At 41.8% G+C, this 16,967-nt stretch overlaps 1 long non-coding RNA gene across 1 annotated transcript; it reads right to left on the bottom strand.

The window, feature by feature from the left end:
* Window positions 1–2,850: 2,850 nt before the first annotated feature.
* Window positions 2,851–15,059, bottom strand: LOC144382406 (uncharacterized). The gene is made up of 4 exons (XR_013449310.1): window positions 13,480–15,059; window positions 13,313–13,362; window positions 12,775–12,991; window positions 2,851–3,154 (listed from the first exon to the last, which is right to left on the bottom strand). It is a non-coding gene; the product is annotated as an uncharacterized LOC144382406 (long non-coding RNA).
* Between the last annotated feature and the right edge of the window lie 1,908 nt (window positions 15,060–16,967).

Raw genomic sequence — 16,967 nt, 5'->3', positions numbered from 1 at the left:
CAGCGGATCACACATACAGGCCTTTTCTGCTAACCTAGCGCATTTACACTACAGCAGTCATGCCCCGACATAATGGAAAGCAATACAATATCTTCAGTTCGCCTGTATATGATGGCTTAAATCTCTCTTCACCAATATATTATAGCCTATACCTGATTTTATTCTTATAACACTTTGACAGTGGTAAAAAAAAAAAAAATGCCAGTTTGCATGGGAATAAATAAAGCCAAAGTAGATTAGGTAGGTTGTTCTGTACTTGTAAACAAATCGTCCTTAGGAAAACAGTATAGGGTTTAATATGAACAAAGAAAACATTTTAAGTGGGAAAGTAGCTTGGAGGGTAAGTTACTTTTTAAATAGGTCATTCAAATCACTGGAAGTGTTATTCCAACAAATGTGGCTGTAATATTTTCAAAGGTTATTTACAATATTTGAACCAAAGCAAGTGGTAAAGAGTTGAGGGGGAAAGTGAGTTTCCTTTGTTTTGTTTTAAAACACTCCCAATCAAGAAATTGTTACATTTCAGTATATGCCAACAATTCTAAAATAAACACAAAAGTGAAGTTTTATTTCTTATAAAATTAAAAAAAAATCTATTTAGAAAAACTCTGTGAACATCATGCTGGTAAGTCCTATCATATTTCCCTTTGGCTTTTCCAGTGTTGCTGAAAAGACTTTTATTTCAAGTTCTCCCTTTTTTCCCCTCCCATTTTTAAAACCAATACTTAAAAGAGGCAGATTTGTCTCACAACATCATCAGGCAAATCCTTGTCTTTCGTGACACAATATTTGTAGCCCAAAGTCTACCATGCCTTCTGTTTTGCCACTAGCATCTAGTTTCCCCTGCTCCATGCTCATTGCCAACAGATCAGTTATATTGTAATATAACAGCCATTGAATGGACAAAAATAAAGATGGCATAATAACGATGGTATAGTAAATAAAGATGGTATGAATAAATCTCACTGATAGCAACTGGGAAATCAGAAGACAGTTATAATATGACAGTGTCTCACACAAAGACAGCTGCTACAAAAGAATAAAACACTAAATCCTTCTCAAAAGAAATGGATAATCTGGATAGCCCTATCTCCATTTAAGAAATAGATTCCAGATTCAGAAGCTTCACAGGTAAATTTTACCAAACACTGAAGAGATAACACCTATTCTTCATAAACTTTTCCCAAAAAATAGAAGTGGGAACATTTCACAGTTCCTTCCAGGAGGAAGGAAAGATGCCAGCATCTTTCTAGATACCAAAGATAGATAAGACAGAAAAGAAAATTATAAACCAATATCTCTCAAAAGAACACTCACAAAACATTAGCAAATTGAATCCAGAATATATAAAGAAGATAATATATGAATGACCCATTTGGATATATTCCAGGAAGGCAAGGTTGGTTCAATATTCAAAATCAGTCAATAATTCGCAATCTCAACAGACTAAAACAGTAAAATCATAGAATTAATATATGTAAAAAAAAAATTTGTAAAATTCAACATCCATCCATCATAAAAAAATTTCAGCAAACTAGGAATAGAAGGAAACTTCCTCAATCTGACAAACCTTATCTACAAAAAAACCCCCAGCTAACACCATTCTTAATGATGAAAGATTGAACGCTTTCCCCCTAAGATTGGGAACAAAGCAAGAATGTCCATTTTGACAACTTCTTTTCACCACTGTGATGGAGATCCCAGCCTGTGCATTAAGACAAGAAAATAAATAAAAGTATATAGATTGTAAAAGAAGAAGTAAAATGTCTTCAATTGCAAACAGCATAATCACCTCTGTAGGAAATTCTAAGGAATCAGAAATACAAATAGTTACTACAATAAATATGTGAGTTTAGCTAGGTTTCAGGACATAAGGTCAGTACAAAAAATAAGTTGTTTTTCTATTTACTAGCAACAAATTATTGGAAATGTTAGAAACATCATCTACGATAGGTTTAAAAGCATGGAATAGTTAGAGAGTAATCAAATACATGCAAGACCCATACATGAAAAAGAAAAATTTTAATGCTGAGAAAAATTAAGGAAAATTAAACAAATGAAAAGAGAAACCATGCTCATGGATGGGAAAGGTCAATATTGTGAAGATGTCATTCTCCCTAAATGGATCTATAGATACAACACAATTTTTTTGTGTTTTTGTTGTGTTGTAGAAATCAACAAACTGATTCTAAAATGTATTGGGAAATGCAAAGGACCTAGAAATCATTTTTGAAAAAGAATAACAAAGGTAGAAGATTCACTCTATCTGATTTGAAGATTTATTCTTCTTTTTTAAAGATTTTATTTATTTATTTGAGAAAGAGAGAGAGAGTACACATGCAGGGGGAACAGTAGAGGGATGGTCAGAAGCAGGCTCTCTGCTGAGCAGGGAGCCCAATGTGGGGCTTAATCCCAGGATTCTGGGATCGTGACCTGAGCCGAAGGCAGATGCTTAACTGACAGAGCCACCCAGGAGCCCCTTGAAGATTTATTCTAAAGCTATAGTAATCAAGACAGAGTAGTACTGATCTAAAGATGGACGTACAGATCAGGGGAACAGACTAGAGAGTCCAGAAATAGATCGACCAAAATATAGTGAACGGATTTTGAACAAAACTGCCTAGGTAATTCAATGAAGAAAGGATAGTTTTTCAACAACTGGTACTGAAACAATTAGACATCCATACACCAAGAAAATGAACCTTTACCCTTACTTCATACCATACACAAACATTAATTTTAAATGGATCATAGACCTAAATGTAAGAGACAAAACAATAAAACTTCTGAGAAACATAGGAGAAAATCTTGTTACCTTGGGTCAGGCAAAGTTTTCTTAGGACACAAACATCACAAATGGTAAGAAAAAATTGATACATTGGACTCATCAAAATGAAAAATTTCTGCTCTTCAAAAGATAATGTGAATATATCTCAATAAAGCTGTTACAAAAAAGATAATGTTAAGAAAAATTTTAGGGCACCTGGGTGGCTCAGTCGGTTAAGCATCTGCTTTTGGCTCAGGTCATGATCCCAGGGTCTTAGGATGAAGTCCTACATCCAGCTCCCGGCTCAGTGGGGAGTCTGCTTCTCCTTCTGCCTCCCCCTGCTTGTGTGCATGTGCTCTCTCTCTCAAATAAATAAATAAATAAGATCTTTAAAAAAAGAAAAAAAAGTTTTAAAAACCACAGACTTGGAAAATTATTAGAAATTTCTATATCTGATAATAGATATTCTAGATACAAGAATACTCATAAAGAACCTTTACAACTCAGTAAGAAAAATATAAAAATCCAACTAAAAAGTGGTCAAAATATTTAAACAGACACTTTCATCACAGAATATATATAAATGACAAATTAGTTCATTAAAAGATGCTAATTTGAATTTAGGGAAATCTAAATTAAAACATGACAAAATACCATTACACACCCACTAGAACATCTAAAATTTAAAAGATTGACATTACCAAACATTGGCAGGCATATGAAGCAACTGAAACTCTCAGACTGCTGGTGAGAATGGGAAACGGTAAAACCACTTTAAAATAGCTTAGTGGTTTCTTATAAAATCAAACATACACTGATTATGTTTAACAGCAATACCACCCCCAGGTATTTATGCAAGAGAAATGATTTCGTATGTCTACACAAAGGCCTGTACATGAATGTTTATAACAATCTTAGTCATAATAGCTAAAGACTGGAAACAACCCAAATGTTCAGCAACAGGTAAATAGGTTAAAAAATTGTACTACATCCAGAACATAGAATAATACTCAGCAATTAAAAAAAAAAATTAAAAAGAGCAAACTACTGACACATGCGACAATATGAACTAGTCTCAAGAGCAGTACATTGGGCGCCTGGGTGGCTCAGTTGGTTAAGCGACTGCCTTCGGCTCAGGTCATGATCCTGGAGTCCCAGGATCAAGTCCTGCATCGGGCTCCCCGCTCAGCGGGGAGTCTGCTTCTCCCTCTGACCCTCCCCCCTCTCATGTGCTCTCTCTCTCTCTCTCATTCTCTCTCAAATAAATAAATAAAATCTTTAAAAAAAAAAAAAAAAAAAGAGCAGTACGTTAAGTATGAGAAGCCAGGCACAAAATGCTATATATTATAGGATTCCATTTACATGATTTTCTGGAAAACAGATTAGATGTTGCCAGGAAATGGGAGTGGGTGAGGAGACTGACTGCAAGGGACATGAGGGGACTTTTGGAGCTGGTAGAAAGATTTTACATCTTGAATAAGGCAGCAATTACATGACTATATACAATTGACAAAACTCATTGAATGATACACTCTAAAGGGGTAAATTTTATTTTATGTAAATTATTCCCCAATAAACCTGACTCTTGAAAAGATAAAACTGAAAAATAACTAACTTGGAGAGGAACAACTTAAAGGTCTAGACACACACACCCCTGCCACCCCCACCTTAATTCAAGTGATTCAAGAAGGAGAATAGTTCAGGGTCAGTGAAATTACAGATAAGAAAAGATACTGATTTACCTTTAGCATAAAAAGAGATTTAAAAATAGCACTCTTACTAGATGCTATAACCACAAAAAAGAAATAATATTACGGGACAAGAGTGATAATCATGTTGCAATATATAAATGTATCAAATCGACATGTGGTATACCCTAAACTTACACAATGTTATATGTCAATTATATCTCAATTTTAAAAAATAAAAATAAAAAACAAAAATATCACTCTTACATGCTCCCATTGCTAGGGCCTTTTCTTATTTGTAATTTTACTGGCCTCTTCATTCTTCAGGTCTCAACTAAGCCATTGTTTCCCTTGGGAAACCTTCAATAACCACTAAAGCCTGGGGGCCCCTCCTGAATGTTCCCACAGCATCTCTACTTCTGGGTACCTGAACACCCACTACTTCATTGCAATTGCTTGTTTTCCCCGCTAGCCTTAAATTCCATAACCCAAAGACCATATCTTATCTGTCTTATTCACTATGGTAGTTGTAGTAGTAATATCAGTAATAGTAGTAATAATAATATGAGCTAATGTTTATTAGAAGAATGCCTGTTATATATAAAGTACCTAAATGTTCTAATCTATTAACTCATTTTTAAAAAAATTTTTAAAAGATTTTATTTTTAACTCATCTCTACACCCAACATGGGGCTCAAACCCACAACCCTGAGATCAAGAGTTGCACGCTCCACCGACTAAGCCAGCTAGGTGTCCCTGATATATTAACTCAATTTAGACTTCACAGTTATAGGTAGAGCCTATTATTAAAGGTAAATCCTATTATTATCGTACTTCACAGATTAGGAAACTAAAATATAGAGAGCCAGGTAACTTGCTTGAGGTCAACATTCTAAGAAGAGTGTTAATAAACAACAACAGCTATTTACTGTGTGCTCTCTAGTTCCTAGCCTGGTGCCCAGCAGAGAAAAGATGTTCCATAAATGTTTGCAGAATTGATCTGAGGTGAGGAGGTTGTACTTGAGCTGGCAGCTCCTATCTGGCAGAGAAGAGAGGGCAGGCAGGCAAACTCACAAACATCGTGTACCTATGCCAGGCTTACGTGCAGGGACACGGTGGTAAAAACACTCTCCAGCAAAGCTGCCCGAAGGCCTGAAGAAGGAGCTCCGGCTTCTCGGAACAGCTCCAGAAAGATTTCTATGTATTATTCATTCTTATTTCCAGGAGCCATACTCTGGACACAACCTTAGAATCCCCCTGACTGATTTATCTCACCCTGCGCTGACTGGTGACCCGGTAACTAACTCTCCCACTTCCCCCTAAAATGATTCCACACCCCGTCTCACCCCTTCTTCTAGGGGCTCTCTCTGGTGTGCATGTTATGTGACTTTCATGGACAGCTACTGAGGTGAGGACACACCACTGTGACTAAGAAGGGTGCCCTGGATGGGGCTGTTCACTCTGCACGGGAGTGTCTTTTGTGTCTTGTGCTTCTGGAAGTTGTAATTTGGTCTTGATGAAAGAAAGTGGCACGTTTCCACTCACTCCTGATGGAACAGGACAGGGTGATGGTGAGAATTGGATCTCCTATTTGTCCTTCTCTGAATAAATAACTCCTGGAATCCAAACCCCACTCATTTGCTGAGTGACCATAAACAAGTTACTTAACTCTCTGAATCTCAGTGTCCTTTTTTCTAAAAGTAGAGATAATGCTCCCTCATAAGAATGTTGCGGGAGGTAAATAAGATGGTCCATGTGAAGGTGATAATACAATTTATAAATAATACAATTTATTTCTTCATAAATTGCAAAGCTTGAGCCAAAAAGTCACAGCACCTGACAAATAGTAAGTGCTCAATAAATGGTTATGTTGTTTTTGTCTTAGTTTTCTATAAAGGATGGTAGTCTCACCCCCTAAACCAGGACTTCATTTTAAACTTCATTTTTGGCTTTATTTTTCATTCCAGGAGCCCTCCGGATGTTCTCCCTCAGATACTCCTAGGTGTTACATTTAAATACCCATCACGTCGATTCTGCCCTAACCACATTTCCATTGCATCGCTGTGATCATTGATCTTACACAGTCGACGTGACCGGGCAGAGAAACACCCAGATACCGGATAAAACATTCTTTCTTGGTGTGTCTGTGAGGGTGTTTCCTGAAGAGATTAATATGGCTAGACTGAGTGAAGAAGATCACCCTCCTCCTCCCCCATGTGGGTGGGCATTGTCTAATCTGTTGAGGGTCCGAATAGAACAAAAAAGCAAAGGAAGGGAGAATTTGTTCTCTGCCTCAGCTGGGATGTTCATCTTCTCCCGCCCTCAGGCATCACACTCCTCATTCTCAACTCAGCCTGGGACTAAGAACCGTCAAGTATCCCAACCCCCTTCCTTGGGCCTTTGGGCTTGGATTGAATTATACCACTGGTTTTCCTGGTTCTCCCGCTTATAGACAGCAGAGGGTGAGACTTCTCGGCCTCCGTAACCATATCAGCATGTATATATATATATATATATATCTTTTACTGGTACTGTTTCTCTGGACAACGCTGGCTAATACAATCACCTACGTCTTACTGGAATCTTCAGGCAGGAGCTTCTTGGATGATTGTTTCAAGGAATCTCCTCACCTGCTACTGATGTCAGTGGATCAGTTCGCATCTCATGGGAGCTTCCACCCACAGTTTCCTATCTTCCCGGGAATGCAGCTTTGTAATCAGTGCTGCTGTGTCCTGTCCAGACCCCCTTTTCCCCAGCGGGTCTGGTCCGCCCATGACTGCTACAAGGATTAGCGGCTGCAGGCTTACCGCTCTGCCCTGCCCTGCACAGTTGCCCTTGACCCTTGGGAGCCACCTTGCCCAGAAATATTTGGGAGGTCATTCCACCCGGGGGGCAGCCTATAGCCAACGGCTAGCTGATACAGGGCGTAAAAGCTCATCTCCCTTACCTCAAGCTGGAGCAGTTTTGTGAGACTGACTGGTGTTTTCTGACTCCACTCCTGACACTGAATACATGGTTTTTCCTAACACCAACCAATTCTCCAGCACCTACTGGGTGTCCACAATTCAATTCAATCCTAATACTATCTACACCTGGAGTTCGTTAGCATGAGATCCTACAAGTTAAAGGGCTCAGTCCCACAAGACTGCCCCCACTTCAGATGCCAGCGGCAAGTGGGGCCCCCAGGTGACCAGCGCTTCTGCTTAACTGACTACAAAATTCGGGGGTCCCCACGATGCCCCCCACCTGGGTTCAATTATTTACTAGAACAATTCACAGAACTTCGGAAAGTGCTCCACTTACTATTCAAGCTTATTATAGAGGATACAAATGAACAGCCAGACGAAGAGGTACATAGGGTGAGATGTGAAAGGCTCCCAAGAGCAGGAGCCTCGAGGGTTACAGGTAGGCCAGCCTTCCGGCACGTAGATGTGTTCACCACCCCATTCCTAAGGGTTTTAGGAGCGCTGTGCCAGGTATACAACTTGTTATTGTATCACAGGCAGCAAGCATCTTTGTGAGACCCTGGCTCCAACCTAGAACACACCTGTAGCTTTCGGCCCCTCACAGGTATTCGTGTGTCTATCATGTGAACTTTGGGCGTTCCTTGGCATTTAATCCGGATCTAATTTATCTTCGCCTTCCTGTGATACCTTCACCATGCCTTACACACACACAATTGTCAGAAAATGTTGTGGAAGGACAAAATATTTCGTATTTTGAAATCACTTACATGGCGGGGCAGAACTGTGAAATTACTGGCTTGTTTTCTCTAATTCCCATTCTGCACCCACCCACCCCCCAAACTGGGCACACGAACGGCACAATTGTCCCCCATGAAGACAAGGGCAAAGGACTTCTAGACGCGGCTGGAGAACAGGCCGGTGTGGAAGGACCCCCAGCCGTTCCACCCGGTGCCGGAGAGACACAGGGCTGCTCAGTGCCTCGAGTGGTTCCGTTCTTTCCGGCTTCTCTGCCCGATCAAGTTAAATAGTCCCTAAGAGTAAATAAATGTAGCAAAGATAAAACAAATATTTTTTTCCAATCGGATTGGTTCAGTCCTTGTGTGGGTTCAGATGAGGGAGAACCAGAGTGTTTTGATTAAATCAGCTGCTGCCATGAAATGATCTGCTTGTTTACTAGCGGGCTGTCTTAACTTCTTGTCATTATCTACCAGAGTGGGAATTCTTGGTATTATTGAGTGGACAGCTTTGAATAGTAAAATGACAAGGTTCCTTAACCTAATGTTCTGACTATGTTACAAAGTGTAAAAGCACTGAATCCAAGGCAATAGGCAAGTCCAATGCTGCGTAATCACAGAGTAGAGAAAAAAGAGAGGCAGGCGTGTGTCCTTTGTCCCATTTACGAGTCTCTCCTGACTGTGTGTTTCTGACAACTAAGTTTTTCACTTTCTTTTCTTTTTATATATCATATGTGCATCTCCCCCATGATTTGACCTCCTGGAGGAGGAGGGGTGGTGTTGCTCTGGTGATTCCCCCAGTATGGAGACCACGGTTCTTCCCAACCAAAAAGGTCTTCCTGGTCCCATGAGGAGCCACTGACTCGATGATGGTGGTTGTTTCGTTATTCATCATTCAGAGCGATGGTGACCCTGGACAACTGCGAACAGTGATGATGACAGAGAATATTTATCGGACCTGTCTGGCATTGTTCTAGGACTTTAGGCCTGTTAATTGATTAATGCCTCATCACAACTCTATGAGGGAGGTAACTTTAATATCATCATTTTACACAAGAAAAAACTGGGCCTGATAACTTGCCTAAGCAGAGAAGTTCTAAGTGACAGAGCCAACTTTGACCCCCCATATTGTGGCTCTAGACGCAAGGCTTACAAATCACTACACAGACTGCCTAGTAGTGTTAGCCCTAATAGCAACCAGTACTATTCGAATCTTAATCATATGCCAGCCATGATGCTTAGGTACATGTATTAACATCAATCCTCATAAAAACTCCATCAGCTAGATAGGTATCATCCTCTTTTTACTGAGGCACAGAGAGGTTAAGTAACCTGCCTAGGGTTGCCCAGCCAGTAAGTGAAGGAGCCAGGTTTCAAGTCTGTGTAGAATGCCTTTGGAGGTAACACACTCAGGCTTGTCTGCTCTTACTCACAGGTGCGATGAGCTTTGGCTTTGTGGAACAGGTGCAAGCTCCTATTGACAACACTTTGGAAAGTATATGCTATTCTGTCCCCCCTGGGGAAATATCCAGAGAGCCACAGAACAAGACATACTAGAGACCCAGGCTACAGTACACATCTGCTCTGGTCTGTCTGTTCGCCTGCCCGGCATTTCCCCTCATTTTGGGAAGAGCACTCTAGTTCCCTATTGGGAACGTATTCGTTTTCTGTTGTTGCCATAACACATGACCACTAACTCGGTGCCTTAAAACGACACAAATTTATTATCTTACGGTTCTGGAGGTCACAGGTGTCCAAAACAGGTCTCACGGAACTGAAGTCAGTTCCTCCATCTTCAAAGCCAGCAGCGTCCGGCCAAGTCCTTCTCTCACTACCATCTCTCTGGTTGCTCGTCTTCTGCCTCCTTCTCCCACTTACAACCCTGTTGCTTGTACCGGGTTTACCTGGATCATCTCCCTAGTTGAAGGAGCTGACTGGCAACCTTAATTCCCCCGTGCCATGTAGCCTATTCATAGTTTCTCAGCGTTAGGATATGGACCCCTCTGGAGCGTTCTTCCACCTGTCACCGGAAACCTCCCCTTTTCATTCTTGGATCACACATTCTGGGGTAGTCCAACTCAACAACCCTGGCTCAAAGGATGGGTTTGGGACTTCACTGGAACTCTTGGAAAAGAGGGGCCCTCCCCTGCCAAATTGCCGATCATAGCTCATCTGCTCCGAAGATGGCTCAGGAGCGGGGCCTCTCCTTGAGCAGTCGGAGCCCTTTCTGTATGGGCTGTTAGATATTGTGACAATCCTCCGGGCTGCTGCAGTTGATGAGCCAGTAGCTTTAATGTTCACCTGCACCAAAACATGGGATGAGCATTCCTAAAAATGAGGCCTCTTCCTCCTGCTGCTTCTTCAGGGAGCTACTATCTGGTACTTACGACCTCTAAAAAACCAGAGATAACTAGAATAACACCTCTTTAATGCTCTCCAGCTTAGCACTGTTTAGTACTTTGTTTAGTCCTTGCTGGCTTGATTTGAGCATTAGGACTGAACACCAATGTTCAGCATCTTAACTCCTCTCTAGCCTCTTCTTTGTCATCCTCAGCACCCCAAAAGTTTTAAAAAATGCAGTAAAATATCTGTTTGCTAGGATCCACCTGAAGGACATGTTATTAGTTGGGCTTCTGCTGTGTGAATGCTGTATAACAAATGACTCCAAAATCTCTGTGGCATATCAGAAGCATTTCTTTTTCTTCCTCCCAGGTGTGTGGGACTGCTGGGACAGCTCTGTGCTGGGCTGCAGATTGGGATCAGGTCCACTCCACATTTCTCTCATTTTCCTTGGACCGGAAGATGCCCAGGACAGTTCTCATGGTGGAGGACAGGACAAGAGGCCAAGCCAACTACAGGAGCACGTTTAAAGTCTCTGCTCATCTCATGTCTACTAGTATATTCCACTGGCCAAAATAAGTCATATGCCAAGTCCAACATCAGTGGATGGGGAAATATAGTCTGATCCCTCCGGTAGGGGGCACTATAGACGGGATACATTCCAAGGGGGAGGGGGAAGAGAAGAATTGGAGTAATCCAATCCTATCACCAACATCCTCCATTTTGATATTGTCCTCTTCTTTCGTGAAAAAAGAGAAAACTACATAAAAAGGTAATTTCAAGGATTTCTGCAAAATTTTTCTGAAAGCTTTTTCCATAAGTTACCAGGATTAGTAAGATTAGTAAGTTTATGGTCCCAGATAGTGAGGATTAATGCTCAGAATGGCGACCCTTAGACCCATAGATTCTAAGATGATCCCAAATCCAATTATAATAACCACGTTCTTTCATTCATTCATTCAACAATGTTTACTGGGTGCTGTTGTAGTTCTAGGTTTTAGAGATAAAACCATGAACTAACCAGCCCTGCCTTCATTGTGTTTACACTGTGCCATACTTCCTGTTATCTGCCCACTGGACAGATGACTTGCATGTACAGCCATTAAGGGGAAATCAGATGCAGACACACGTAACAGAGTGTGCCATCGATAACGTGGGGTGGGGGTCACACGCAAATCCCAGCAGTCAGCAGCAACTCCATGCAACCCAATCTCTCCCTTTCAAGGAAACAAATCAGAATGCAAGAGGGTAAGAGCAATAATATCGGAGAGCTCATTTTAAACCCACTCTGCAGTGTAAAGATAATAAATCTTTCACAACTTGGCTACTTTAGATTTTGTTCTAGTCTCTAAAGTGGTAAAAAGACAGATCCACTTTGGAAGGGTTTTCAACCATAAAGACTGAAGTCAAAGAGCAAACCGAGTTTCTGGTTAACATCTCCCAGGGGCTCTGCAAATATTGTGAGAAATGCCACTTGGTGACAGCTTCAGCCGATCCCCAGCCCCATCCTTCAAGAGAGCTCCTTCCTCTGGTATTGCTCAGAGGAGTGGAAAGATGTCAGACTGCTGATCTGCTTGAAAGATCAGAACAGGTGTAGTTCATCCTTAAGCAGCAGGGTTCCTGCCCCGGAAGGGAACCGGTCCCTTTTCTCATTGGCTTGCTTTACAAAAATTCATGCCCTTGGGCCCAACACCCTGACTCACCCCCACCCCAAACCAGACTCTCTGCTTCCAAGCAAGCCCAGCTGGAGTAAACATGCTAACACCACACACAGATGCCTCCCTGAGACAGAGGGCCCCAGTGGCTCTGTCAGGCTTGTTCTCCCAGGCTCCTGAGACGTAGTTCTCAGGCCTTAGCCTGCATCAGGATCACCTGGAGGGCTTCTTAAACACAGACTTGAGGGCTCCACCCTAGAGTTTGTGATTCATTAGGTCTTGGGCGGGTCCGCAAATTTCGCTTCTCCAGTAAGTTCCCAGATGCTGGATGCTGCTGGTCTGGGTACCAGCCTTTGAGAAGTACCGCTTTAGGGCATTGCCTCCGGTCCTGAAAAGCTGCCTGAGCAACACTGTCCTCAGAGCTGAGAATGTTCCCGAACAGACCCTAATTCTCTGGCTTCTGACCGGCCCTGCTTCAACTTTCCTCAATTCCCAATCACTCCTCAACTCCCTTTGATAGTCCTTGTGCCCCACACTCCACAGAAAGTGTTCTTGCTAAAGTTAAAAACGATACACCTGCTGCCAAATTTGATGGACAGGGGACATCACGCTTGGGCGTCTCACCAGCTGCGTCACAACTCAGCACGTCCAAGTGGAACTCAGCACCTTCCTCCCCACAGTGTTTGTCCGGTGTTTGAGCCTGCTCAGCTGCCTCTGTTCCCCTCCTTCTGATGAGTATTGCTCTTCTTTGCAGCAGCTGCCCCTCCCAGTTAGCACAGTTCAGATGTGACTTCAAGCCAATCCTCCTGACACCTTGATTTGGGACTTCTGGCCTCCAGAACTGTGAGACAATAAATTTCTGTTGTTTGAACCCCCCTCCCCCCACCCAGCTTGTGGTAATTTGTTATAGAAGCCATAGGAAACTAATATATCCTGCTTCCACTCTAACAGGGCAATAGTGGTGGGGGAACCCCGCTTAGGAGATTTGACCTAAGACAGAGAAAGTAAGAAATTTTAAAGCTTTCTCAGGGCAGGTCTGGTCTTGAAAAATAGTCCAGGCACCAGCCTATCCAATATGAAGATAGTCGCCATTTTGGCACAGATACTTAACCCATGGAAGTAGGACTATCTGTCTCTTACACCAGTCCTATTTATTGGGTACCTTGAAGTTGTAGAGCATTCTCTCTCTGATTGATTGGAGACAGGCTTTCTCTGCATAATGAATTAAGAAAAATTTCTAGTTTCACTGAACATCTCCTTTCCTAGAAAGTTTAAAATTAATTTTCTTTGTAATTTCTGATAGTAAGTACTGATTGCAAATTTCCTTACCAGCTTTTGTAATCCCAATGCCATCACAGAACTTCCATTGCTGTGGGAAATTGTTCTGCTATGTGGCTGTGATGACATCAGCCTCTACGAGGGGAGAAAGAGAAACAACAGGAAATTCAGCTGTTAACTGATAGATGAAGGAGGAACTGGTTTTCAAGTAAGTTCCCTTAACTAAGCAGCATTCTCAATTACTTGGCTTTATTCAATCTATTTATTTACATTAAATCACTTGAAGTATAATTCCCTAGTCAGAAAATCAGGGTATATACTGCAGAACCCATCACTTTGGGGCCCTAGGTCATAGTTCATGTCAGGCATGAGCAGAGGGGCTAAGAAAGACCCAGGCACAGGGCAAGGAGATAATTTTAAGAGAGAAAGGGAGAAAGAGAGAGAGAGAAGAAAGAAGAAAGAAAGAAAGAGAAGGAGGGAGGGGAGAGAGAATGAAAAGGAAAGAAGGAAGAGAAGAGAAAAGAAATACAGGTGGCTAATGAACAGCTGAATGGGGTAACTTCACTAGTTGTAGCTGTCAGGGTTCTCCAGAAAAACAAAACCAATAGGATATGTGTATATTTAGAAATTGGAACTTTATTTTAAGGAATTGGCTCATGTGGGGATAGGCAAGTCCAAAACATGCAGGGCAGGAGAGCAGGCTGGAGACCCAGGAAAAAGTTGACCAGAGTCTTTTCTCTGAAGGCCGTCAACTGATTGGATGAGGCCCACCCATATCGTGAAGGGTAGTCAGCTTAACTCAAAATCTACTGATTTAAATGTTGATCTCTAAAATATGTATTCACAGCAGCATCTAGACTGGTGTTTGACAAAAAACAAAACAAAACAAAACAAAACTGGGCACCATAGCGTAGCCAAGTTGACACATAAAATTAACCATTACATTAATAACAAAAAAGCAAATATAATTGACAATAAGCTATTTTTCACCCAGCGGGTATCCAGAGACTGGAAAGAACTGCACCTTTTGTTGAGAGATAACAAAGTACCCGTACCCCATTGCTGGAGGCACAGACACCAAAACTTTTCTGTAGGGCAGTTTGGCGGTATTGAAATGTCAAATGTGCATACCCTTTGACACCACAATTCCACTCTAAGAGAATCTTCAAACAAATACAGAGTGGTAGGTATATGCAGATGGGCCAGCAATGTTACATATAATGATAAAAAAACTGGAAGCAGGGACGCCTGGGTGGCTCAGTCGGTTAAGCGTCTGCCTTCAGCTCAGGTCATGATTCCAGGGTCCTGGGATCAAGCCCCGCATCGGGCTCTTTGCTCAGCAAGGAGCCTGCTTCTCCCTCTGCCTGTGGCTCCCCCTGCTTGTGTGCTCTCTCTCTCTCTCTCTCTCTGACAAATGAATAAATAAAATCTTTTTTAAAAAGTAATAAAAATAAAAAACTGGAAGCAGCTTCAATGTCCACCGATTGTGAGCAGGTTAAGTAAATTATAGAACATTTATACAATGTACACCCTAGACTTTAGAAAGGGTGAAGATAGTCTATGTTCCTGACGTGAAATGATCGCCATAGTATGATGTTGTGTAAAAACCCAGGTTTCAGAACATCACATAGAGTTTGATTTCATTTATGTGCAAATAAGTAAATTGATATATTTCCTAGAAAAGATATTTACCAAAATCTTAATTGTGCTAATCTCTGGGTGGAGAAATTTCAGGTTATTTTTGTAACATTTATTGAGGGCTTATTATGTGTCAGGCATTCTTTTTAAGTACTTCACATGGATTCAATTCATTTAATAATCTGTATTATTTGCATTTTTTAAAAACAAAAGTATGTATCATTTTTCCCCCAAAACTACGAAGCAGTTTTTAAAAATATCTCTTCTGTTCTCCTACATGAGAGGGAGCCCTTGTTTCCTAAAGCCCCACAATCTTGGAACCACTGAGAGTCTGAAACTGCTCTATGCAGATCCCACCAAGTGTTATTATTGGGAATCTCCCCATTTTTGCAAAAAAAAAAGGACTTTCTTTCCTTGCTGTTGGAGTGTTTTGTTGGTTTGTTTTCATGGTCCTTCTCTTGTTTATTATAGATTGAGTGAGTGAGTAATGTGTTCCCTTTTAACCCTCTTTCTTACTTCTAACCCTCTCCCATAGGCAGTCCTTCTGATGTACTGAATTTGCATCCTTTGGTGTGTGCTTCCAAAGTATGCATTGTTTAATAAGCTTGTATTTTTAATTTACCCAAATGCCTAAATGGTCTGATTTTATTTCTCATTCCTGGGTCCTCCCTGCCCCCATCCCCCACATCCTTCCTCCCATCCAGCACCAATACTCTGCGCTCACTGTTTCGGCTGTTGCTGCCTCAGGATTCCTGGAGCTGCAAGGGTGTCCTTCATCAACCCTCCATCAACCACTGACCCCCAACCCCGCGGCTGGCCGCAGCACTTACAGTTAACCCCATAGTCAATCTTGGTTTATTTTGTTTTGTTTTGTCTTTTCATATGCACAGCCCTCTCTGCTGAGAAACTTGGTACAAGTTCCCCCATTTGCCAGCCTTGAGGGAACTGCCAAGCTAGCAATGAGTGCCCAGTCCAGAGCATTCAAGGCATCTGGATGAGGCACTATCTCTCAGCTCTCTTACCTCCAAGTTACCCCCCTGCCCTCCTAAGTCACTTTCTCTTCTCCACTGGGTTGAAACAGCCTTGCTTTCCAATTTGTGCTAATGCTTACATCTGGAGGCCTGATAGCCCCAAGACTCCTTTAGGTATCTTCCAGAAGACCTAACGTGTCCTGCGTCATCTCCCAGCCTGAGAGCTCAATATTTGCAAGAGGAATAAGAATGTATGTGTCGGGGTGCCTGGGTGGCTCAGTCGGTTAAGCGTCTGCCTGTGGCTTGGGTCATGATCCCAGGGTCCTGGGATCGAGTCCCCCATCGGGCTCCGTGCTCAGCGGGGAGTCTGCCTCTCCCTCTCCCGTTCCTCCTGCTTGTGCTTGCTCACTCTCTCTCTGTGTCAAATAAATAAATAAAATCTTAAAAAAAAAAAAAAAAGGATGTATGTGATGAGTCCCCACTGTGACCTTTCTATAATTTCTGCCTTCTACTCATCCCTTTGGCTGCCTTTAACTTTAGTCTGATTTAATCTGCAGAAAAATGCTAGGGGTGGGGCACGGTCAGAGGAGGATTTATCTCAAAGTTAATGAAGCTTGAGTTTCAAGGCCCCTAATTTGTAAAGGCCCTAGAAGGAGCCCTAATAATGTATTCACAAGGGGCACATGTTTTTGTTAAACTTGCAGAATTAAGGTATTTTAACCACAATCAGTTAAGACCTCTGTCTTTGCTCCCTGATTTTCCTTTCTTCACAATCTCCCTCCTGTCAGAGAGCTTCGGAGAGGGGCCTTGGACATTATGGGATCTAGCTAAAGGAAAAGTTGGCTTGGGGATACACATAATAGGGTTTGGTGGATATATCTAAATGTTTCTTAAGCACTGCTGGGTCTCTTTGTTACAGTATTTGTATCC

This window comes from Halichoerus grypus, chromosome 6 (assembly GCF_964656455.1).
Source record: "Halichoerus grypus chromosome 6, mHalGry1.hap1.1, whole genome shotgun sequence".
Classification (NCBI taxonomy): Eukaryota; Metazoa; Chordata; class Mammalia; order Carnivora; family Phocidae; genus Halichoerus; species Halichoerus grypus.
This window is presented reverse-complemented; position numbering and strand designations above follow the sequence as displayed.